Here is a 25,515-nt window from a genome sequence, read left to right on the forward strand (position 1 = left end):
AACAATGCCATTGATGCTCTAGTTTAATGGTCTGTAATGGTGGGGAAAAAAAGCAGATTTTGAGGCATTAGTGGGGGAAAAAAAAAGGAAACCAAAGCAAAAAAAAATTATTCTGCCATGCACATGCATCTTTAGGATATCTCCATCTTGAAGGTCATGTGCAATTTGTCTCCTTCTTCTTGCTTCTGTGATAACGCATATTAAGATTGGAAAAAATACAGAGAAAGAAATAAGGTCGATCCAAGTGTAGAACAACTACTATTATGTGAGGAACAACCACATTGACTAGACTTCAGCCCTGCAAGTCAGACAGCTGAGGTCCATAAAATACTGTGGGGCAGAAGGTGAGAGCTGTTCATGTCTTCTGGAGGAAAAGAACTGAGGAGCATCAAATGAAATTAGCAGGGGCTGTGCTTAAATGCAAACAAAAGGTGCTAATTGCCAGTGGGAGGTGGGTTATCACACTCCTTTCTCAGGTCCCAGGCATGGTGCTTTCTAAAGCAGCTGGATAAATGTATGGTTCCTGTTAAATGTGCCCTGAGCTGCAGATCAGTGGAGGTTGGGAGAATGTTTCAGATTCTTATGACTGCAGGAACATCATGGAGTTTGTGACAGTATCTGCTGTTGGCCACTGTGTGACCTAGGGAAAGCAGCCTCTGGTCTGACTTTTAGGTGTGTCTGCTTTTAGGTTGATCTGACGGCTCCGTTGTTCGTCTTTGATTAGTGTGGGTCCCGGTGTTGGGTGAGGTGGGCTGCAGAAAGTGTTCTGGGTCTGCTCTATGCTCACAGTGCATTTTCTGCAGGCAGTGAGCCCAATGAAAGCAGCATACAGGTGTCTTGTTTGCACCATGTTGGTTTGATAGGTAATAAAATTAAGTATTAACAAGCAATTCCAGGGGTGCCAGAACTGAAGAAGCTAGTTTCCTAAAGATTTCTCTCTTTCTTTGTTAATAAACTCTGATTTAAAATGTTTTCTGTATTTAGGATGGGGTTATGATCAGCCCTTCCAATGGCTTCCTGTTGTACTACCATTACACAGTCAAATGTCCTGCCTAACTGGCTAAGTTTCCTCATGAATATTGAGAAGCTGAAATATTTTTCAGAGCTCTGTTCCTCTGTTTCATTTGCATGGAATTAAGAGGTGGTTGCCAGAAAACATGTAATATGAGCCATGTTTCTCTTGGAAGCCAGGCAAACAGAAATAGGGTGAAATAATTAGAAATAATACGCAAAAGCCAAAGAATCCTTCATCATACCTCAAAGTAGTAATAATGTAGTTGAAAAATCACATTAATATAAAAAATAAATTAATGTAATCTTTCTAAAGTTTTGAGTGTAATACAGGTTAGTTCAGTGCTCACGGCTGTGCGCAGGAGCAGTGGGGTATGAGTGTGACATCCTATTTTTCTTACATTATTTAGTAACTGACACATGCTGTGTTCTTGCTGGTTGTTAACAGCATGTGAATTATGAGGCCAAAGGGGTCTTCCTCATGACAATGGCTAATGTTTGCAGAAATGCAAAGGTCATGATCATGACTACTTTTTTTTAATGCCAACTGGATACCAATGACAATTACTGAGCTAGACAGTTCTTAAAGGGTCAGTTTATTGACTTATCTTCCCTGCTTTGTGAGGGGTGATGGAATCAAAGCAACTGCCTGGCTTCTGTTCTGATTTAAGTGAATTTAGCCTTGGATAGTTTTCCTTCCTATTCCCATGAAAAACGAGAGCAACTGGTTCACTAGGTTTATTTTTCTGTGAGGTGCTACTTGATTAGCAATATTATTGTCATCTTTTAAAGAGAAAAGAGAATCATCTTCTTAAAACATGTTTTGTCGTTTTGAGATAACTTTCTTTTCCTTGTAACCTTTAGTTTAAACTTTAACGGAGAAAAAAAAATTGGTGGTTTTGCACTTGGAGATTGTAAGTGGTGACTGTAGTGTACTTTTAAAAAATAAGTTTATTGACATCTTTGAGCTAAGCCCAGGATGTTAAATAAAGCTTTTTACTTACCTATGGCTGAAAATACGTGAATGAATAGTTTTGGTTTTCTAACAGACAGAATGTGTTTGGAGGGAATTGCAGCTGTAGGACAAACAGCCATGGGTTGTATCTTCTCTTTCCCAGCTCAGATGTTCAAAACTGGGTGTCCATGAGTTTAAAATTGTTTCTGAATTAATTCCTCTGCAATGCAGTGACCTTACATCTGTGGGGGCTGGAAGTCTGCACTGTAGTGTGTTCAGTTACCCCTTACAGTGATTAAAACTTTGAAGTGGAGACACTAAGGCTGTTATTTATTACTTTGAAAACCATACTTTCTAGCTACTTCACTGAGTGATTTCTGGAGTAGTAAAATACTAGACTAGTATGAGAGAGGGCAGGTCAGACATCAGGAAGTTGAGTCACAGTTGGACTGGACACAGCACTAGGAAGTATCCTACTTAATAGCCTGAGAAGACAAGAGGTATTAGATGACCTAATCTTTTTCCTGTGAAATTTTTGCTGTTGTGACTTTATTTTCCTGGTTGCCAAGACTAAATGTGGAGGTCATCTTTTTTCTTTTTTTTTTTCTTTTTTCTTTTTACACAGGAAAGCTTCATCAATATACAGCTGGTTAGTTTGAACCTTGCCTGAATTTATGGCCTTCTGATGCAGGTATGGTAGGAGTATGGTAGATGTGATACTAGAACTTATTTATCAGTTTACAAAACTGTTGATTAATTACTAAAAAGAGGACTTTGGCTTTATGATAAGAATCTTTGTCTCAAAAGAGGCTGGAAATTATGCAATCGATGGCTTTGTGTTTGGTATTAGCAAATCCATGTGAAATTTGTCTGAAGTTAAAGAAGTTGGTCTAAAGCCAGATGTATCAATGCAACAGCTGAGTGTAAGCTTAAAAGTTCTTGTTTGCATCCCCTTGGGAGCTGGAGGTTAGTGGTGGCAAAATGAAGGTTAAAAGTCTTGCCAAGGTTAAAACAGGCAGTGAAGGAGGAATCACTTTTAGAAACAAATGACAGGAAACAGCAAATACTTTTAGACAAATATCATTATTTGAGTGTTTTAAATAACTATAGGTGAAATTCATAATCTGCTGAGATTTGCAAGGGGTTTCTACCATAAAATTCAGTATCCTAGTGCTTTGCCAGACTTCAGTCATATGTCTGAACTTTGGCTTGTTGAACAGCTGTTGAAGACTCGTCTGTGGCCTTAGTTCAGCTGCTGGCAGATTTTGGCATCAGGCACACAGCTGGAGCAATTGCTTTTCTTGCAGAAGGGAAAATACTGTGAAAACATTGTTCTTGATTTTTTTTTTTTTTAATCCTTGCTGTCTAATTACTTTGTACTTGGCAGGAGTAGATTTAATGTTGAGTTTACATCTTTGCTGTCCCTTCGGAAACTAGCCAAAGCTATTTAAGACCCAAAACTTCTAGTTTATTCATGCTCAGAAACTTGCTAGTGCTGCACTGCTAAAATCCACCTCCCCTATGGTTCTGTTACAGCCTGCAGCTGTACAACCTTTAGTTGTACCCCCTGATCCCTACAACCCTTCTGAAGATAACACGCTGAAGCTGAGGAGATTTTTAAGGGTGGCTGATGTGTGTGTGTGACTGTATGACTCTACTGGTTGGGTTTAGGCAATGTGCAGGTGGAAGTTGGTGAGGAAATGGAAATCATCACAGAGGGACTAAACAAGGAGGCTGAGAAAGATAGGGAGTCTTGGAGTGAAGGGTGTAGGACAAATTGAGAAGGACATTGGACTGGCCGTAACAGGTTCTGAGGGCTTGGAAACTAAAGGGAAAGCACATGTTAAATCAGGATTGGCTGGATGAGGAGGAAGTGTTTGAGAATCAGAAAGGGAAGTGAAGGGCAGTTGAAGGCAAAGCTGGGCAGTAACACTGAGACTATGTTGACAAGGAACCTGAGAACTGCTGAGGTGAGGGGGGAAAAAAGAGTACTGAAACCAAGTGTTTCTGACAAATTTGTATACAGCTAGGCAATGTTGTTTGTAATGAGTCTTTGGATGATGGGAGAGAGTTGCTGAACGGGGATAAAACTTCAGGAGTGGGATGAAACTCCTACGGAATGACAAGAACTGGCACAGTGTGGCCTAGTAAACAGGATTCAGATTAAGGAAAGGGACTGGTCTGGAGTTTGACAAAACAGTTGGGAGTGGAAACAGTAGGGTTATATCACAATAATATGTTTCCACAGAAATTTATCCATTGTAATGCCTAAAAAAGGATCAAATTTTTTTGGCACTTTTCTGCTGTGTTTTGTGCTGACTCTGGCTGGACACTAGATACCCACCAAAATCACTCCATCACTCCCTTCTTGAGCTGGGTGGGGGAGAGAAAATACAGCAAAAGGCTTGTGGGTGGAGATAAGGACAAGAAGAGATCACTCATCAATTTCCATCAAAATAGACCCGACTTGGGGGAATTAGTTTAATTTATTACTAATGAAGTCAGGGTAGGGTAACAAGAAGTAAACCCAATTCTTTAAACACCTTTCCCCCACTCCACCCCTGTTCCTGGGCTCAATATTATAGGTTCCCTCCCACTCAGAAGTGATATTCTGTGATACTTCTCTCCCTGCTCCCCTGCAGCAGCACTATCAGTTCATCACATGTTGTCTCTGCCATTCCTTCCTCCTCAGGGGAGGACTTCTCACACTCTTCCCCTTCTTCACCAGAGGGTCCCCTTTTCACAGGTTGCAGTCCTTCAGGAGCAGACTTCTCCAGCGTGTGTCCTTTATGGGGTCACAGGTCCTCCAGAAAATCTGCTCCAGCCTGTGCTTCTCTCTCCATGGCCCCACAGGTCCTGCCATGAGCCTGCTCGAGTGTGAGTTTTCCAAGGGCTCACAGACTCCTTTGAGCAGGGTTTTGGGTCCTCCATGGGCTCCAGATGGGTCTCTGCTCCACCATGGACCTCCACTGGCTGGACATCCTGCCTCACGGGCTGCAGGGGTTTCTCGGTTCTTACCTCCTGAGCTTGGGGCACCTCCTCCCTCCCCTTCTCCCGTGACCTTGGTGTCTGCAGAGTTTTTTCACATGTTCTCACCCTTCTTTCCAGCTGCAGTTGCAGTAGCACATCAACTTTCCCCCCTTCTTAGCTCTGTTATGCCACAGGCACTACCATGGTCACTGATGGGCTTGGCGTTCTTCTGCAGCGTGTCAGTCTTGGACTCCACTGGCATTGGCTCTGTTGGACACAGGAACTTTCTAGCAGCTTCTCACGGAAGTCATCCTTGTACCCTTCCACCTCCATGACCTTTCCACACAACCCAAATACTTACTGTCAGTAAATATCATAAATCTTTTCAGTGACAGGGTCTTGCCTTATTACTGGTGTTCCACATGAAGCACCTGGCTCAAGGAGAGGAACTCCAAAAAGCTTTGCTGCTCCCAGCAGACAGGCAGACCCAGGAGAAGGGAGCACCACAGTTCTCGCTGATCTGTGGGAATCCTGGCAGTGCTGCTTGACTTCTGCTTGCCTGCATGAAAACAGACCAACTAATGGTTGCCCATCTCCTCCCCTGCTTGGGGATTAATTATCCCCACAGATACTCATAGGAGTCTGATCACACACTGTTGGAGCCAGGGCGTTGGTGGGTTTGGCTTAGTTGTTGGGTCAGGCTGCGGCTGGGATAGAAAGGAGGTCACAGTCAGGGTCAGGAAAGCCCAAGGTCAGAGACCAGAGAAGTCCAAACACATTAATCTTGAGGGTAAGGCAGGGCTGTGGATGCCCGGCTGTGATGTGGAACGTGGGAAGTGCCGGTGTGCCAGAGTAAGCATCAAAGCCCAGAGTCTGGGCTGAGCCAGAGGCTGGACTCAAACAACACACCGGAACACAGGAATGCTGAAAAAGGAGGCTGGTGAAGCAGGATGGTTGGGAATGAGTCCCAGAGTATCAGAAAGAGGATCAGGGATTAGATGTAGAAATTGCAGCATAATACATAGTTTTATACATAGGAAAATTGGCAAGCTCACAGAAAACCTTCTGTAAAGACGAACCTACCACTTTCTGATGGTATGGCTGAATTTGGGGCAGCTGTCAGGTAGGGCAGCACAGTGGGGGACTCCTTTCATAAGAGAAGTTCAATCAAAGCACCCTTGTATAAATGAAGATCATAGTGTTTTTTCCTAACTTACTGCAGATGCCTAGGCTTCACTCTGTATGGAGACTGTTCCACAGATGTGTTTGTAATGTGTGGTGGTTTCCTTGTTTTGTCCCGAGTATGGCAGGCACACTGGCACAGACAGAAGAAAAACACTTTTGTGGTGAAATCCCATTCTGAGGTCTGATTTTACAAAGGTTTATGAAGAAGGTCCTGAGAGCACTGTTGGGAGAGTAACATCCATTCTCTGGGAAACGTCTAAAGCCACAAATTATTACAATTATATGCTTGGCTGTTTCAGAAAATTAGAATTACGAACTTTTCATTGAGGAAAAGAAGAAGGTGTGTGTGCAAGCTGGTCTGAAATGCTGAAAGAAGAAAAAGTAATTAGTGAGGTTTCATGTAGGTGAAACCAATCTCACTTATGAAGTCTAACTAGCCCGTCATTTTCATGACTGTAATAAACACTCATTTATTCCTGGCTGCAGGCAACATTAAGTAGCTGAACAATTACTGTGGGATGGGCTCATGTGTGGGTGGCATGTGAGGTAATACCAGTCATTCCTGAGGGGTAAACTCATACCTAGCTACCTATATTTTTGCCACCACTAGCACACTCAGTGGACTGGAGTTCTGCCCCTCTGGCTCCAGTGTAGCCAGGATGGAGCGTGTGGGATTTGAATTTCCATGGGATTTTGGCTCAAACAAATCAACTGGCTTGCACTGCCCTCTGTAAGGTGGAAGCTCAGGTAGAATTAAGCTTAGAAACTTGTATAAATAAATACAAATTTACAGTTTTTGAGATGTGGGAATTCTGTTGACATATTCAATGTTAATTCAGTGCTCTGCGTGTGGAAGGAGAGAAAGTAGAGACAGAAGTTACTTGATGTTCCTTCGGACTGTCTTAGTGCATAATGCAGGTTAGAGGAGTTTCCCAGTGGTTTCATGCTAAATCTTGGGACACAAGAGAGGTATAGTAATTTTATTTGATTTAATTCGGTTTTCCATCCCTTAAATTTAATAATTATCATTGGCTGTTTGTTTGCCTGGGTTTTTAAACTTTTAAGGCACACACAAGGTGCTTTCCTACAATTTGTTTCACAAGACTAGATGGTATTTTGGTGTATGGACTTTGAAATTTTGTGGGTTTAGGGTGAGATTGCCTTAAAAATGTAATTTCTTGCTGGTGTATCAAATTGAATCTGAGAAGCATTTCTGTGTTAAATACAGTTAGCTTTATTTTCAAATATTATTTCAATATTATTTATTTCTTCTTTTTCTCCTCCTCCCCCCAGCTCCACTCCCTGAACTCTAGGAAAAGCCTATTCATTTGTAAAGCTTCATTCTTCTTTCAGGGCTGGTATTTTGGGAGGGCAATCATACTGTCAGTTGTAAAGGGGCACATCAAAACCTACAGTTTTTATTTCTTTTTTCTACCTAGTGTGTTCATCCTGTCTGGTTTTGGTGCAGAGAGTGTAGAGTGTTGCACAGGATGGGATGGAGAAGGGAAACAGTGACAGAGAAAAAGACAGTGCTTAATTTAATAAAATTTGGTTTTCTGTTTTAAAGCCTAAAATTTTTTTGTCCTTTTTGTAACACTGGCTTTAGAGGAACATTTAAAATAGTGAATCCATTTTCTAGGTTTAGAGAAGTGCTGTTTATTAGGCAGCAGTCGCAGACAACTATAGCAAATTTTTTTGTGCCTACACATAGTTTAATAAGGTTCTAATGACAGTAAATTTTACTAAAATATTTAGTAGTACTTAGGAGAACTGCCAATCCACAAATTTCCTAAGTCTGAGGACGTGCAGTTGGTGCAGCCAGTATTTGTTGTATCTCCCCCTGCCCCCTCCCCTTTGATTTACTAATAACTCTGATTCTCTTGAAAATTTTCTTCCTTACCCACCCAACAACTGCTTTATAGCTGACAAAAATAAGCAATTTCCTAGCCTTATCCTCTACCTACAGAGGTCATAAAAATTGCTAATGGAAACGCTGTTGCCTTCTGTTGTGTGATTCTAATAGGAAACGGATCACTGCAATTTATGGGGTACTTACCCTTTTCGGTACATGATGAATGGCTCACTTCAAATGATGTTTCCTCATTGATTTCCAAGTATTTATCACCAGAAAAGACAGAGCAGGAAGAACAGCATTTAAACATGAAGTTGATTTTGAAGATGTTGTCTTTTCACTACCGTGTGAATTCATGGCAATATAGCATTTGCTGTAGTAGGGAAGCAAAAAGATGTGAAGTCAGTTCTTTACATTGCTCTTAAAATTAGGTCTCTAATTAGGTCTCCTACTTTTTGTTGTGCTGTATTAGCTTTCTTGCCTGTTCTTTGGTAGGGAGAGTGAGAGGCTAACTCCGTGCAGAGGTTTTGCTCACATTCTGCCTATTTGTTGCCATGTTCTTGAAACAAGCACATGTGATATTCATATGTCAGTAGTCTCTTTGCTGTCAAGCTTTTTTGGATATTTTCACTTAATTCACAGGAAAATCTATATGCAAATAAGTTCTAGCTAATATTTAGCAAGTGACTGAAATATTTGTATTGATGTGCTGTTTTATTTTGCTGCATGAAGTATTAGAAGAGACCCTCTGAATCTGTTCCATTTCTGGCTGGCTGGACTGGACTGAATCAAAATAAAAACCATCTCTTTAATGCCTGAAGTGTTCATAGAATCTATTTTTGTGTGTTGCTGCATGAATCACTGGTCAAAACCACATGTAAGCAAGGTAGATCATGGGCAGATACAATCCTACAAAAGATGTTTGTTTTTAAATTGCCAAGAGTAGAAATTTGATACATCCCTGTTCCAAGCAGGATAACTTGCTTCAATTGAGAAGCATATTGCAGTTTTGTAGTTTGTAAGACTGGCTTCAATGTCATTGACTTGACAGTCTTTGAATACTACAAATGGTTATAGCTATGCAGTAACTAAAATTTTCATATTTTTAAATAGTAATGTTAAAACTTGTTTGCATTCTTCGTTTCCAAAGAGCCCCATATTAGATAATCAGATAATATACTAGCAAAAATGAGGCTATGTTGATTAGAAAAAAGTGTGGGGTTTCACAAGTCACTTTGATAGCTACTACTGCAATTAGGTTTACTATTAAATGGATATAAACTGATTTTTTGTTAAAGAACTATATGAAACCATTAATGTAAAATGCACCTATTGCAGAAAGCTTGTAATAATTTTAACTTTCACTATGTAAGAGCACATCTTTATACTATTCTCTTACGTTATTTACCTGCTTCTCGAGATTATAACTTTGCTCTTTTCTTTCTTACAGTAATGTGATTTACAAATTTTTAGTTTCAAATCATAATGCAAACAATGGAAATGAAGAATAAAATCTGCAGATGACGACTCTGCAGTTTCCATTTTTTTCTCTTTTTCTGAAAGCTGTGTTGAGTAAATCTCTAAACAAGCTACCAGGCTGCACATGGATGACTGACAAAAACCACTCTGTATTGTTTCCTTCCATTGCCAAGATTTATAGACTTGTTCTTCAGATATCTCTAATGTAAACATACTGGATGTCAAAAGAAAACAAGTGAAGACTGTCATACCTCTCTGATCATATTTGCTCTAAAATGGGCTTAGTATAATGCACAATTTCTTTCTACGTGAAAAAGCACTTTTCTGTAAAACCATCCTTTTCAGCTGTCCTTTCCAAAATCAGTAGTATCAAGTGTTCTGTTCTTAACTTCACCTGCTTTCTCATGCCACACTGCAGTTACTTTCAAAAAAAGAGCCCTCATACTTGTGTGAGATGTCTCACGTAAAACAGCAACAAATAAATAGTTACCAGCCTTGCAGAACACTGGATTATATGTACATGTTCTGGACTAAAAGCTGTCCTATAAAGGACTTCCTCAATTCTCCACAGTGTTCAAGTGGAGCCACCACAGTCAGTGATTAATCTGTGTTTCCTTTAGAAACAGATATTAATTGGTTGGACACTGAGTAATGGTGATGGTGTGACGAATAGGTGCAGCTTTAAATCTGTGTAACATTGGAACATAAAAGATAATTGAAATAGTATCTTCAAAACATAGAAATGGTGTCTGACTTGTTAGAACGCAAGGAATAAACAATATTCTTTATCTTGGGTATGTGTAAAGATGTGGGTGGAGAAAGGGAAGGAAAAAATATAGTTGTTTACTGTACTTCATATGCTTGTTAAAAACAAGCATAATTCAATTCAATGTATCAGCTTTTCTTTGTAACTTAGGGTTTGGTGTACATGCTTGAGGGGCAGAGGACAAAATGTACTTTTTGAAGATGAGAAATGTTCTAAATGATGAGAACAACATGCACCGAACAAGCACAAATCATTCAGATACCTCTCTAAATTGCACATGTTGAATTTAAGTGATTCAAAATTAGGCTGAAGTAACAATCTAAAAATATGTAGAACCTCTTTTTTCTAAATTCTGCTTTTTGAATTTATGTACTTATTGTACTTCAAAGAGCTGTTGATGGCAAGTCTCTAAATGACTGGCCCAAATCTGAGTTGAATCATATTTTGGAATGAACTGTTCCTAGTCTTTGTTCTTCTAAACCAGCCTTGTCTCTGAAAATGATAAACATCTATATTTGCTGTCTTGACTTTTGCTCTTGGTGGTGGCATGGCCTGCATTGAAAATGTTTGGATCTCTCATCTCTGGAGATCTTGACATTTTGCTGCAGCTAATGAGCATCTGAATCTTGATAGTCACAGAGCTGCAATGGGCTTGTTTGTAAGGCTGGAACAATGCTGGTTTTGGATAGTGCTGGTGAGTGTTGCTGGAAGATCTGTCAGTCAGGGGATTTCAAACAAGGGCAATTGCAATAAAACATTGTCAGAATTTTAATAAAGTTACAATTGCTTTAAGAGTGTTCAAACTTACTATCTGCCTCACACTGTTAATATGTAAGAGCTGATTGCAAAAGAGATTATGTAGGTTCATGAAGTATTTTAGCAATACTACCCAATTCTTTCATTGCCTTTGCTGTAACTCTTGGTAGAGCTTCATGGAAATGCAGACCTCACTGAAAAATATTGACTTGAATCATTAAAACCATGTACGGCTAAGAGTAGTCCTATGAAAGCTTTGGATATAACTCGGATTTTCTTTAGTCAAATAATTTAAAATAATCATCTTAAATTATAAATCAGTAGTTTATAGAGAACTTTGAAAACCGTTTGTATTGCTGTTTGAGAGGAATCATGTTTTCTTTGGTAATTCTAGTGGGGGGTTGTTTTTTGAGGTCTTTTGTGGAAAAAGAAATTAAATAGGTGACTTAACAAAATTGTGTTATCTCTTTAAACAATTATACTTTACTACTGGTCACGGTTGAAAGTCTTATTTAACTGTAGTCTAAAAAGCATTGGGGTTTTTTTCATTGAAGGTGAATGTTTGAACAGAGGATTCTGTTGTAAATGAGAATTGCTTATTGCTTTGAGTTTCAAAAGGGTAGATTTTATTTAATGTCTGCTAGCTGTGTACCACAGACAGTGTGAGCACTCCACTGGGCTTCCTTCTTCAGGTGCCAGCTTCTGCATTGCTGGAAGGTACAGCTGTGCCTGTAAGCAAAAAGTCAGAGGAACTGTTTCAAAATTCCAGTTTGTTCCTGGCTACTTAGTGCTGTTAAATAAATACCAGCTAGGCCTGTTGTATGTGCTGGGCTTTTATCTGTTTATTCTATGCCTTGTTTTTCTTTCTGTGTGTTGTTTTCTGCTCTATCTGAAACAAGTGTTATGTGTTTGCTGTTTAGTAACTTGTAGTTTCCTTACTTTCATTTTGTGGAAAGTCAAAACTCCTGGCATATAAATGAGTTGGCAAAGAAAAAAGTTGCACAACCTGTCATGAAACTTCATCGCTGTCAGTTGCCTCTAGTACAGAAATACATTTTGTTTCCAAAAATGCAGACTAACAAGTATTTGCATGTTTAGTGCTCAGGGACCTGACTTTTATTTTTATGCATCAGAACTTAATCACAAGCTCAATAAAATTCTCTGCTTGGATAAAGCTGATAGCAGCTTATTGTCCATCAGTATAGGGATGGAAAGTCATGTTCTTTGCTCTGTGAAGGGAAATGATCATATCCTAGAAACAGCTGACTGGTGAAACCCCCCTCAGAGGGTCAGCCTGGAGAAGATGTCAGTCAGAATATTCTTTTTCAATACTCTGAGGAGTCATTCAGCTTCAGGATGGAGCTTCACTGCTGGAGTCAGCTTTTTCTTCAGTGCTCCTTCAGAGATATTACACCTATAGCTCCTGGTGTTAATAGGACTGTACCTCCCTCTATTTGCAATTCAGACATCAGGATGGGAAGAAGCATTTGATCTGCTTAAAGCTTGTCATGGTGCTGTAAATTATGACTTAAAACCTTAAGCAAACCAGAAAATACAAGTCAAAAATCTCCAGTAGTGGAGATTTTTAGTAAAGCAGCAAGCAGTCTTTAATCCATAGCTTTTCCTTCACTAGAATGAATTCATTGCCCAAGTGCCCTTTGGCCTCATCTTTCCAAAGGAATTCTGTGTTTCTAGTGAAGAGAACCTCGCATTCAAACTCTGCTAGCTGGTACCTAAGTGCCCAAGAGGTATTTAGCATAGGGAGGACAATGTTTTGTACTCACTGTTGTGACTGTTAGTTCAACACAAAAGCGTCCACAGCTCTGCTCCATGAATTTGCTTTAAATGAATGTGCATATGCTAACAATCCTCTACTTAATATATACAGGGGAATAGCACCAGTAACAAATGCACTGCCTTCTTTTAAAGCGGCAATTTTCTGTAAGGAATTTCCATTTTGTGAATGTCCTGATGCATTCTATCATCATACAGAAAACCCACAGACATGGTATTTCTTCATATGTTTTTCTAGTGCAGTGCAAAGGTACCCAAACGTGACTTAGAGAAAGGCTGGACTGGGATAGACACTGACCCCAGGACAGCAAGGAGCTCCATGTGAGCTATCCAGTCCACTGCTCAGAAAATGATGCCCACAAAGCTGCATGCAGCTGTGGGTGGGCTCTTTCTGCTTTTTGAGCTGCCTCCTCCCTCCAGTTATCTTTGCTCTGCGTGTGCTGGGAAGATACAGCCTAGTCAGGGCTGTAGGTCAGCTCTGTGCTTTGTTGACAAAAGGAACAGACTCAAAGGCATGTCTTATCTTCACAGGAGCAACTGCAGGTCCCAGTGCTCTCCCATTCCACCACTGGGGGAGAGCTACTCCTTTATTTTCAGGCATGGGATGCAAAATTCATGAGTGAGATACTGAAATTGTTGTATTTGTTGTTAAACTTCACCTCTGACTGACAGCCACTCAGCTTACTCTTGGGTTTTGCAAATAGGAAAGGGAATACAGACCTGTTGGATGTACCATGCTAGTGATTCCTGCATAGTTGGAGTCTCATTGAAAATAACCCTCTGCAGTTCTCTAGTGATCTTTAATGCCCTTGTCCAGTTCCTGTGATGCAGTAATACTCTATACAGTGGCAGTAAACACTTGATGAATTTTTGCCATCGACTTGATGACAGAGAGAGGAAATGTTCAGCTGAGGAGTAGAGAGCTTTTATGGACAGAAAACTCTGTGATCTCCTCTACTCTGGGGAATTCATGTTTGCCTGGCCTGAGCATTTTTAAAGCTTGCACTTATCATTTATTGATCTACATTTTTTCCCCCTCTAGTCTGACTCAGCATTCCCAGCTTTAAGAAAATAGGTGGGACTGCAATCCAGAAAATAAGCATTATTATTTCTGAGGCAAAAAAGATGGCTTGTATATGGAGGAAGACAGCTTTTTTGGTAGTTCATCCTAGGGAAATGGGGAAGAAAGGAGATGGTCTTACTTGTATTTTCACATCCCTTATATGACAATCTGCATTAGTAGTGTTTGATATTTGGGTTAGAGAATAACCTCAAATTTTGCACCCTTAAGTTCCTATATTCCTTTTGTTTTCCATAGCCTTGTGTTCCACAGCCCTTTGTTCACGTTTACCTTTCCTCTGGACTCGGATTGCCTGGCTTTGCTGCTCTGTGTCTCATCAATTCCAACCTCGTCCCTTCCAGCATAGAAAGTCTCCTTTCTTCCTTAGCAGCATGCAGCAGAGACCACCTTGCTTCTTCCACCCATGTCCCTTTTGCCTCCCAACTGGCATCCTCCATGCATTTAACTACAGGTCTTGGGATTTGGATGGTCTCTTCACCCATGCCAGTGTTCCCCATCTCTCCTTCACCTATCCTGTTGGCACAAGGACCTAATGGTCTGTTGATTCCCAAACCCAGATGGGGAAACTACATGAGCAAAAGTAGGAGACTGCAGGTGGCTGTTCCTGTTGTTGCCTCAACATCTGCAAGCATAAAATGCCAGTGAAGAGACAGGGAGATCTTCCTCAGGTTGTGGCTTACAGTATTCTTGAGAGAAAGAATGTGTAGTTTTTTTTACACTTGCTCTGACATAAATATTATTTAACTGCTCCAGCCTTGTTGGAATCCCTTGAAATTGCATGTAGTTTATGGCAAGAACACCATGTTAACTTTTTGAATGGCTAATTTTACTCATAGAGATACACAGTGGTAGTTGTTCTGGTATAAGTGAATGAAAGAAGATTGCTTGGAGAGCTGGTCTGGGCCAGATAACACAGGCAGCTATTTTTATGGAACGGTAAGTCCTGAATGAATCAGTCAAGGTCAGAATGGTGTAGTTAAACCCAGCAGTTACCAAGTTCCTCTGACCCAGATGAAGGTCTTTTTCTTGAAAACTTCAGTAAGAAAACACTGGCTCTTGTATGGCTCTGCCTTGGTGGTTACATTGGTGAGAAACAGATTGTGGTCTGATTTCTATTTGAAATAGATCACCAAGACCTGCGTTGGACTTGCTCTGGCTGGCAACAGTTCACAGAGTGCCATGCCCTGGTCCTCTGTGACCTGGACTGGCTTCCTCTGTGACCAGCAGATATCAAAGAATTAAAGAGTTTTTTAAAGGTATGAGTAACACAATGTCCACCATTTATGTAAGTAAATAAAATAATTACGTGAACATATAATTATGCCTATATATTTTGCTTATCTTTTTGGGAAGGTGAGGGAGATGAGTAAAGAGAAATTACAAAATCAATGTAAATATATATATATAATGTGTATATAAGGAAAATATGTATTTCTAGATGCAAACAGTGATTTATATATTAGGTATCTATTTCTGAGAAGCATGCAGAATCTGCTGTACATCAGGACACCTGTACTTTGGTTACACCAAATCAGTATCCTCAAAGCAAAGATGTGTTACTAGTGTGGGGTTTGGTGTGTTTTGTAGTGTATGGTATCCCCCTTTTAGGAGCCACTGTTTAATGTTTTCCCCTCAAAAACTGGAATTTCTCACAATCTTAACACTAAGATGTGTTAGAATTTGGGGTAAGTAAGGGAAGACGAGGAAATGTCAACTGCATTGAGAGAAAAATGATTTGATTAATTAGGAGTACCTAGCAGGCCCAGGGAGAGAAGGAAAGTGTGTGATCCTGCTCACAAGGGAGAGTGAGAAGGAACCATAATTCAATTCAGAAAGCATAATCTGTGCAAAACTTTTTTCTTTACAATTTCTACGCTTTCAGTGCACAGTAATGCTGACTGTCTCTACAATTTGTCTGGATTTTAAATCAGATCAGTGTAATTAGCTAACTTTACTTATTAGCTTGAGCTGACTCTAGTGGCACAATGGTTGAATTGGTTGCCATTATATTTGTTTAACTGCTGTAAAGTAAGATTCTAACAATAGGTTCCTACACTTAAATAGCACTGTCGGGCACTGGTGCCCTATCAATCAGTCAGACCTCTCCCTCCTGCTGTCTGCTCTGATAGACAGTTCTGCTGATGTGGGGACGCTGGAAGAAGAGATCAGGAAGAAGGGATGATGGATAAAGACCATCTCCTGTCTTGGGAAGAAATCAGAAAAATCCTTTCTTTGACTGTCAACAAGCTGCTTTGTCAAGGTGTCAGAAGATTAATTATGCTCATGCAAGAAGCCAGAGTGGCTGTTTTCCGTGCCGGTTTTGGTGTAATGGGGTGGCATTCTTCTGAAGCATGGCAGAGAATTGCAAAGAAAGAGGCTTAAGAGATTTCAGCCCCCTAACATCACTGTCCTGTAAGCGTTTGTAAAGCTCTTAGGCACACATCCACAGTACTGTGAAGTTCTGCCAGTAATTGATTAATCAAAGTGTTTGTTCCGAGTGCTGTATGGACTTGATCTCGTGAAACATTTGGTGCCAACTGCTGTTAAAGTCTGTCAGCATTATTGGTAGCTGGGACTCCTTATACAGAATAAGCTTTCAACAAAAAGATGCAGAAAACTTTTCCACAGCGTAACAGTGAACGTGAAGACGTGCAGCCACTCACTAGTTTTTGGAGTTTATAAATCAATAAAAGGGAAAATCTCCAGCAAGTGTTTGGAGTATTTCATATTGGAGCTGAGCAAATCTGCTTTGTGTTTTCTTTTATCCATTATCCTTTTGTATGTTTTTGAATAAATTAAATATAAGTATAATAAAAAATAAATGATCTTACATTTTGAATTAATCTTTCTGGGGATAAATCTAATGTGCTAGCTTTAATTCTGAGCAGATTAGATTTTGGTAAAAAAGAAAAAGAATTTTCTTAGAATAAATCTAAATTGTAGACTTGAAGAAATTCACTACTTGAAATACAAGATCATTTTAACTAAGTCACTTGATATATTAAAAGAGTATCTTCAAAAGCTCTTTAAATTTTGAACAACCTATGTCAGTAAAAGGACTCCTTCCATCTGGCCTAATCTGTCTAACTTAATCCCATGCTCAGATGAAGAAGAGCATTTTTTGTAATCTGCTAATTTGATACAGTTTTGGGTTTTTTCTTGAAAGAGTTAATAAAAGGGAGAGTTAAAGAGCCACATCACTTTATTAATTGCAGTTTAAGATGTTTTGAACTCTAGTACACTGTAGTTGAAACTGTAACAAAACCCAGCATTTTAAACATGACTGTGCCTGACCTTGAAATGCTGTTGATAAAAGCTAATGCTGTTAAATTGCATGCCAAATTAACCCTCATTTCCAAACGCTTTGTGTGTGTGTTTCCTGTAGGGTAGGCTTTGATCCTGCCAAGCAGCGCTTTTTTTACAATCAGTTATTTTTTAATGAAGGAAAATCAATGAACAAGTTTCAGTAGCTGATTTCAGCAGTAGTGAAATGAAATGTTTTGTCTTACATCTTTCTGCCACTGTGCTTGTTCTGCTGTATCAGACCCCTGACATGATGCAGTGTTTTTGCGTACAGGTAATGGTGATTTTCATCTTGAAACTTTATTTTTATGTGTGTAAACTTTATCAAGGATTACAAGTTCATGTGAGAAAGGCACAGAAAACTGGCTAATAGTCTGGGCAAGGAATACTTTCTGAAGCAGTCTTTTTTTTAAGTCTTACTGAGACTTAGCATCAGTAAAGTGGGGATTTAATCTAAATCAGGAGAAAAAATATTAATTGCCTCACAAGTGTGTTTTGCTTGAAGCATCTGGGTTCACATTATTTTAGCCATTGTCCATTTTGGAGTGTTTGTTTTTAATTCAGAAATTACATTGCAGGAGCATCTGTCTTTGCAATCCACGGGTTTTTCATTTGCATCTTTTCAGAAATATAAATTGGTATGAGATTTAATGGGATAGAATCATGTCCCTTTTTGGAGCAGCAGGCCTTGTAGGTCTGGTGATGTAAACTCTACTAAAATCAGACAACAGGCATGAGCAGAAACTGCTCACATACAGATACTGGCTTTCTGCTAGTTCTTGTCTGTTGAGGACCTCGAGTGTTCTCGTTTTAAAATGGAAGTGGCTCTTTTTAACCTCTGACAAAAGATCTGCCATCTGCATAAATTCATTTGAGGGGTTCATTATCTTCCTGTGTGAACTTTGGTGGGAAGTGCTTTCAGGCCATAAAGTGAATCACTGGTCTCCCTGGGCTGGAGCTGATATCTTGGTCTCTCTCCCTGGCACCTCCTCCAGGGTGTTTAGCTCCTAGTCCTCTGTTATGTGTCTTTTTTCTGCCACTGTGCACAAGCCACCCATACCATGGCTGTGTCCTGTGTAAGGTCTCTGACCTAGCTGTATTACCTTTTCATTTGGAGCGGAAACTACTACGGTCCAAGCTTCCATCTTCACCACATCAGGACCATGTTCATTGCACTGGGCAGATGTCTCGATGTCTCCTTGTGCCTGGTCTGGTCTGTGTGGCTTTTTTTTTTTTTTTTTTTTTTTTTTTTTTTTTTTTTTTTTTGGTCTCTATAATGTTAGACCTGAGGTTTTTATCTTTTCTTTCAAGGCGCTCAAAAAAAAAAACCCCAAACGGTGAGGGTTTTTTCTCTCTGTTATCTCTCACTTATTCCCCTTTGTTATTGAGATGTCCACCCCAGTGCCTAATGAGGCAGCTGACCTTGATCCAGGGCCAGCTGACTTTGATCCAGGGTCAGCCCAGCACTGGTGAGCCTTGTTGGGTCCCCACTCCCTGGCACCATCTCACTTGAGTGGTGCTGTTGCGCATGCTGAGACATTTTGGCTGCAGGAATGTAAGTGTGGCTGCATGGAACCCGCCCAGACAGCTCCTGAGCCAGGGTGGAGGAGCCTTCTCCAAGCCAGTGGTGGCCAGTCGCTGCACCAGCCCTGCTCTGGGAAGGGCATTTTTTTCTCCCTGGTTCTGACCTGACCTTGCTGCTCTCAGGAGAGCTGCTTAAACATCTCTGCTCTGTGGTCCTACCCTCTGGAATTGGATTTTCCTGTTACTCAGTGTATTCTAGCACCCACTTCTCTGTGTACTGGGGCTAACTGTATTCCTTTGTGTGGCCTGTTGTCTCATGTGGGTGCTTGGGGAAGCAGCCAATCTGTTGGTCAGGGCAGCATCTTTTCCAGTACACGTACTGCCAGCTCCAAGGTGACACAAACTGTTGGAAAAGTATATTGTGCTTTACCTACATAAAGGTGCAGGCTGTTTTAGGGACTTGTGGGTGTGGGGAGGTGTAAAGAGTTGGGAGGGAGTGAGCTCAGAGAGCAAGACTCGGGATTTTCCAAAGGCTCTGTTTTGCTTGTGAGCTTTTAAAGCATCATCCCTTTTCCAACTCTAAATACAAGAATTAACATTGCTCCAGCACAGTAAACTTTGGTGCACAGCTGTTTCTTTATGCTGGCCCACATGGCTTTCTGCCTACTTTGTAGGACCCTGGATTTGCCTCCAGGAAAATCCAGGGGCATGGTTTCCAGCTTGTGCCTGATGGTGGGGATTTGCAGGGGTGTGAATGGAAGCAGAGGGGAGGCCTTGCCTCTGGAGCAGCCACAGATGCAGCTGGTGGGCGAGTGGATTGTTCAGTGCTGAAGTGCTGCTGGAAGGGCTGTCTGGAGGTCTAGTCCAGCTCCTGCTCCTCACAGGTCTGTTGCCAGCATTTGTGTTAGGGGAGGTTGAGAAGGTGATAGGCTATAACCAAAGATATTGCTGTATTATAGATGAGAGGACCTTAGGAAATGCTCGTAGTGAGAGGAAGAGGTGGTGGGTTTGTTGTTGCCTCTTTTCAGCAGCATTTCTCTGAGAACTTAAGAGAAAATTAATTCTGCTGAAATGACCTTTTCTTCACCTCTTACTGGCTCTTGAAAAGCCTGTGCTCCCTGAGCGGTCCACACAAACACACAAATACTCCAAAGAAAAATCCAAGTGCACATGCTCCAAAGGATACTTAAGCATGTCTAAAAAAAAATTCTCATCGCTGCTATTATGTTAGAGGGCAGTTGTTTCTGAGTAAAATTGATTTTTTTCCCCCCACTTTAATACCTTAAAAATGCTTTTAACCTATCCCTGAGGGAAAATGTGATAAGTTCTAAATAACTAACTAGAAGCTTTTTGAAGCCTGGAATATCTTTGTTGTTCTCCCTGTGCATATGTTTTCCTGAGACTAAGGGCTTTGTTAAGATGTAGAAATAATATTTAGAAAGAGATAAGGTATCTGATCTTGCTAAGTTCTATACTTTTCTGTAGAAATTCAAGGTAATTGCAGGTGCTGTTTTTTCATTTTAAAATTGGGTGTACAGCAGATAAAAAGTGAGCTTCAAAAGAGGCTGTTCTGGAAAGGAAGTAACTTGAGAAAAATGGGCAATTGAACAGGAATTGGTTTTTTAGCTTTCCTTTGAGCACAAAGTGTTCCTGTTACACTTGCTGACCTAGTTGTCTCACCATTATTTCAGAATGTACTTATTTTCTCTTTGGTATTTTTGTCTTTCTATTCTTGGAGGAGTAATGTGTGACATTTACCTGGTACCTGACAGTAGATCAGTCACATCTCTGCCTTCCTAAATGAGACTCTTTCTGTCTGATGCTATTTTGGTTTTTTCAAAGCGGAGAACCTGTATTTTTCTGTCTTGACAGATTAATGGCCATGAATGACACCTTGCAATAAAATCAGCATTCTGGCACAGTCCCTGTTGGCCCTTTTGTATTTGCAGGGCAGGAATCCCTGATCACCGGGTTGTTTTCTGTGCAAACACTGGGAGAATGCTGGGACCAACAAGGTTGAGCTGACCTTATGTGCTGGCCTGCTCACTGCCACTGACTGTCATGTTTCAAAGGTTAAACTAACTGTGGATGAAATGTAATCAGTAGTGCACTGGATCCTTTCCAGAGCTCACTGGAGGAGTGCAATAACCAGCATTGTTAGCTTTAGGAGAGCAAGAGACAGAGGTCATTACCTGTGTGCGTCTGAGCATGAGGAACCAACTGCCTTTCCTGCTACCTCCCACGTATGTTTATTCAAATCTTATCTGGAATTGTTATCCAGCTGACCCCTGCTTTTTAAAAAAATATGTCTGTTTATTCTTCATACACTAATTTTCGTCCTTCTGCTGCTTTCTCATAGTTTCCATGAGAAAAATGTGCTTCTCTCAAACCCTGTCATTAGATGGGATGAGAATTGATACTTGGGGAAGCAGAAAAGGCTGAAAGAAAGAATTGCTGTGTTTTTAGATGACAGCCAAACCTAGGCCAGGGTAAACCAGACACTGCTTTTAAGACAGACACATAATGCACCAGCAGAGGAAAATGATCATGGTAAATTTTCCCTCCTTCACTACTGGGTAGCAAGGTAAAGAGCTGGTAAAATAGGAAGCTGGCCAGGGACAGAGAGCGAGTGTGGGAGGAGGAGGCCAAACAGAAGCACTGAAGCAAAGATAGCATTTCTGAGAATTGATTTCCTGTTTCTTTCTATAGTCAACCACTCATTTTCCCCAACTCTCTGTCATTTGTGCAGTACTTTCAGTCCCCAGCATTCAGGTCTGCAGCCGGAGTCTGTTCTCAGCATCAGATAAAAAGGCTTTCTGGAAGGCACCAGAAGCATATAGGATATGGTGAGGAAGTGCTGCTTGTTGTCACATTAGGAATTTCAAGGGTGACAGGCATTGAAGTCAGGTTTGGGTTTTGGTTTTTTTTTTTTTTTTTTTTTTTTTTTTTTTTTTTTTTTTTTTTTACCTGTATAGCTTTTACACAACCTACCCTCTGAAAATGCCTGTACAATAACAATAGATTTAAGTGAAGAGCAAAAAACTGTCTTCCTTTTGAATCCTGTGGAAAGATTCTTTTTCACTCCAGCAAAGCATTTTGTTTTCTTTATAGATGGGGGTGTGGGTATGGCCTTGAAAACCAAATAATTTAGCAGAAATGGAGACTTTTCCCTTGAAAGAAGAGAGAGACAGATGGGGGACTTCCATTTCAGAGAAAATCAGAGCTGTAGAGAGGATTAGATTACCTTGATATATGTTTTGTTATGCACTTGTGATTATTGTGTTATAATCAACTGGTGGGAGTATGAATGTCTTTTTCAGGATCTTTCTGTATAGACTTTTCATTTTGAGTTAGTTTCTAAAGAAGCTGTGACAAAAATAGAGCCCTGTACCTGTTTGTAGGAAAGTCAGCTCCATTCATAAAAGCTCAGTGTAAGTTGGTTATGGTGTTGTGAGAAGAAAATGCCATTATCCTCCTTAGCCCACCTTTATCAGACTCTCAGGTTTGTAATCACAAGCAGAGCGTGTTCCTTAGCACTGTTTTTATCTGTTGCCCCCTCCTGTACTTCAACAGTAGAATGATCTTTTTTTTATTCCTGGTCTTCATGAGATCTTTCTACTTCAGTGTGTGTGAGAGGACAAGGTATTCTCTTTCTATTTACTTTTCTAACTAAATTCTTATTTTTGAAAGGCCTTTTTATTTTCCTGTAGCCATTTTTTTTTGTTTCTCTTCATGCCAGAGCACTGGAGATGTGGAAGGACTGAGTAAAAGCACTAGCATCTGTCTTTTCCTTGAGAATGCAGAGCAGTGTTCTTTCCCAGTCCTGCAGCTTTCACATGTCTCTTTCTCTGTGCTAGATTTCTGTGTTAATTGTTCAAAGAGCAGCTTGATTTCTCTTCCCACCTTGAGGTAGAATGCTTCCATAGCCTCTTCTGTAAATATTCCTGGACTTCTAGCATGGCAAGCAGTGTCTGGATTAGACATAATTTCTCTATGAATGGCTCCTAGTCTACTGGGATAACTGTTCCAATGTCCAATATTTGTGGTCCAAAACTGTGCTCAAGGAAACTCTCTGGGAGTTATGCAAGTCTTCATATAGAGAGCTTCTCAACAAGAGCAGTTTTGATGTGAGAGAAGATGTGGACTCAAACTGCAGTCATAAAGGATGTAGATCAGCATGAGCAGTGGAGATGCCCTGGTCTGTTTGTGGTTTTCCTATCAGGTCTATAAGGAACCCATCAATTTTTCTGTGTATGTGGGGGTCTTTCTAGAGACCTTGTGCCAGCTCTGAATGACTTTAGGATCAAGAAACCAGTTTCTTCTACCTCCCAGGTGTTCAGTCAACTGCCCCATGGCATTCCCAGCTGGGGGAATACTTGTGAGTCAGGCACTTGCCCCTATGTAGAAATAACTAGAATTCCTCAAAGAGAGGAAAGCTTTTAACATTAGCATTTTTTGGAAGGTCTGCTCATTCTCAGTGTTTCTGCACAAGAAACAGCACACAAACAGCAAGCCTTGACAGAGGTTCTGTTTTTCTGGAGTATCTTAGTGATGGGAGAATTTGGGCAACACAACTTGAAATAAATAGCCTTGCTTGGAAAAGCCATTTGTAATTCAGATATGGGGTCTGCTTGTATTAAAAGTTGTTATTGTTGTATTTAAAGTTGTTGGGGTTTTTTTAATATTCTGATCTGCTGCTTTGCTGTGATATTTTCTTAGAAAGATGCAGTGTAAGATCACTAATCATAATCTAACTGTTCATGACTACCAAGCATGTTGTTTTCTCTTTGCAGCACAACTGCCTTAAAGTGGATGATTTTAATTCAGACTGGCTGATTGCTATAAATACAAACACTAGTTTCTTTGAATGGTGACAGGCTGAATCTCCTCAGTATAAGGGTTCAAGATGAGCCAGGTGTACAACAGTATCTTGTGCCTCCCCTCCAACTAGATTTCTACAGCACATATGTGTGCACATTTTGGCCACAAATCATATTTCTTTTTGAAATCTCCTTTCTTCTTGACTCTGTTCTTCACACCTTTCACGTTTTCCTTCTCTGGATTTATAAAGGCATGTTTATGCCTGAGTGCTGTTTTGGGTAAGAAGATATCTTTAAAAGAACAGTAAGAGCAGAGGGGCTTCTGCTGCTCTCTCTGGATGGGTCTTCTGCCCATCCACCTTTTTCTCTTGGGTCATGTATGTGGCAAAAATACTAGAAGCAGCATGGATACCATGGTAGTATTCCAGAGGAGAGTGATGTGGAACCAGGGAAAAACTCTATGTGCGCAGTACACACTCCATACCATTGGTCTGTTGGGTATGTTGGCTCAGATGTCCCCAGAGATGGCCATATTCTATCATTAGAGGCCTACATTATATCTTTCCCCTTTCAGATGTGCTTCATGGCTGTGTATTTTGAAAAATTCACCAAGTAGCAGAAGGTGTTTGCAAAGCTTTTTCTGACAAGCCTTTCAGTGAGCCTCGATAGCAGGATTTCCAGGTCAGTGCATACCGTATATTTGTGTCTGGACGCAGCTGCAGGTTGTCCTTTTATGCTGTCCCTGCCAGGCTCTGCTGAGATGTTTTTCTGGGTCTGTTTTCTCTGCATTTGTCACTGAGAGGAAGCAGTTGGCTGTGGATAGATATGCTACATATGTGAGATCCCATCTTTACTGATGCTAGCAGGTTTAGTTGCTGTATGTGTTCAAAACCCCGGGAAGAAATGTGGTGTTCCAGGAAGGCTTGTTCCCTCACCATGTGTCAGCTTTCTGTGTCATGTGCTAGCAGCTAGAGCATAGAGCAAAGCCAGCAAGCTGAAATGTTCTCTGCATACCTCAGTGTTCCTCAGAAATTTCTTCTAGCTCGTGAATATTTCATGGCAGGGAAATTTACTGTCTTGTGAACAAAGAAAAAGACTTATTTAGGCCTTGAGCATATAGGACAAAATTGTGGCAAATTTTCCAATTTTACCCTGGAAAGTTTTCTCTCTCTCTCTCTCTCACACTCTCTCTCTCTCTCTGGTGTCTGCATATTCTTACAGACTTTTGTGTTTGAGTTTTGCAGTTTGGTCCTTGTGGTTACAGTGTGCCTGGGCTTTTTTCAGGATTAAAAATCCTGTTTTAAGCTTCTGCTAAGGAATATATGATTCTTTCCTGGGCTGACAGCAAGTGAGGCACACATGTGAGGAGATGGGGACTGGGGGGAGAAGGCAACCTTCTTGTGTAATTGTGTGAAAATATTGTAGTATGTGCATTTTCTGCAGGAGACTTTGAAATACAGATCATACTAGTGAATCTGTTCCTCAAGCCTAGCCATACGTATTAAGTCTTCTAACTGAAATCTGTACAACAAATTTAAAAATCATTATTAGACCTTTAAAATGTCATAAAGATTCAAAGACAAAGAGGCCAGTTTGCCTCATTTAATTATATGGTGTTCAAGGATGTGTTATTTCAGGAGCTTTTCCAAGACACTGCACTGTCACAGCTTCATTGCTTCAAATGACACTTCAAGTAGGAGCAGTTTTCATAACTACACAGTAAACTCAAGATGGTTTAATGGAAATGATTTCTTCATGTGTCAAAATGACCCCTTTGTTTCTCATTTTACTCTTTTGTTGCCTGCAGCTAATCTGGTTTTTGGGTTATCAGATCCAAGCATCTTACAATGCTGACTCTAGCAGCGGCATTCAGCTGGAATGCTGCCTTTTGTTTACTGGTTTCACCAGGCCTCCAGTGCTTTCTTTGGTCATCTGGTGCCTCCACTAATGTGATTTGCACTCCCAGGCTCTGCAGGTAGTCATGGGCTTTTAAAGGGAATTAGAGGAAAGCCTGCCACC

General features: G+C 40.5%; 1 protein-coding gene across 8 annotated transcripts in view; it reads left to right on the top strand.

The window, feature by feature from the left end:
* GREB1L (GREB1 like retinoic acid receptor coactivator) overlaps nt 1-25,515 on the top strand; it is a 131,847-nt gene that overhangs the window by 23,869 nt on the left and 82,463 nt on the right. Inside the window, exon 2 of one of the 8 annotated variants that reach the window (XM_059859026.1) lies at nt 2,592-2,657. The exons of the other annotated variants lie outside the window; for them this stretch is intronic. The gene's annotated coding sequence lies outside the window, so the exon portion shown is untranslated. The remainder of the gene's footprint in view (nt 1-2,591; nt 2,658-25,515) is intronic. 8 annotated transcript variants of the gene reach the window in all.

This window comes from Haemorhous mexicanus, chromosome 1 (assembly GCF_027477595.1).
Source record: "Haemorhous mexicanus isolate bHaeMex1 chromosome 1, bHaeMex1.pri, whole genome shotgun sequence".
Classification (NCBI taxonomy): domain Eukaryota; kingdom Metazoa; phylum Chordata; class Aves; order Passeriformes; family Fringillidae; genus Haemorhous; species Haemorhous mexicanus.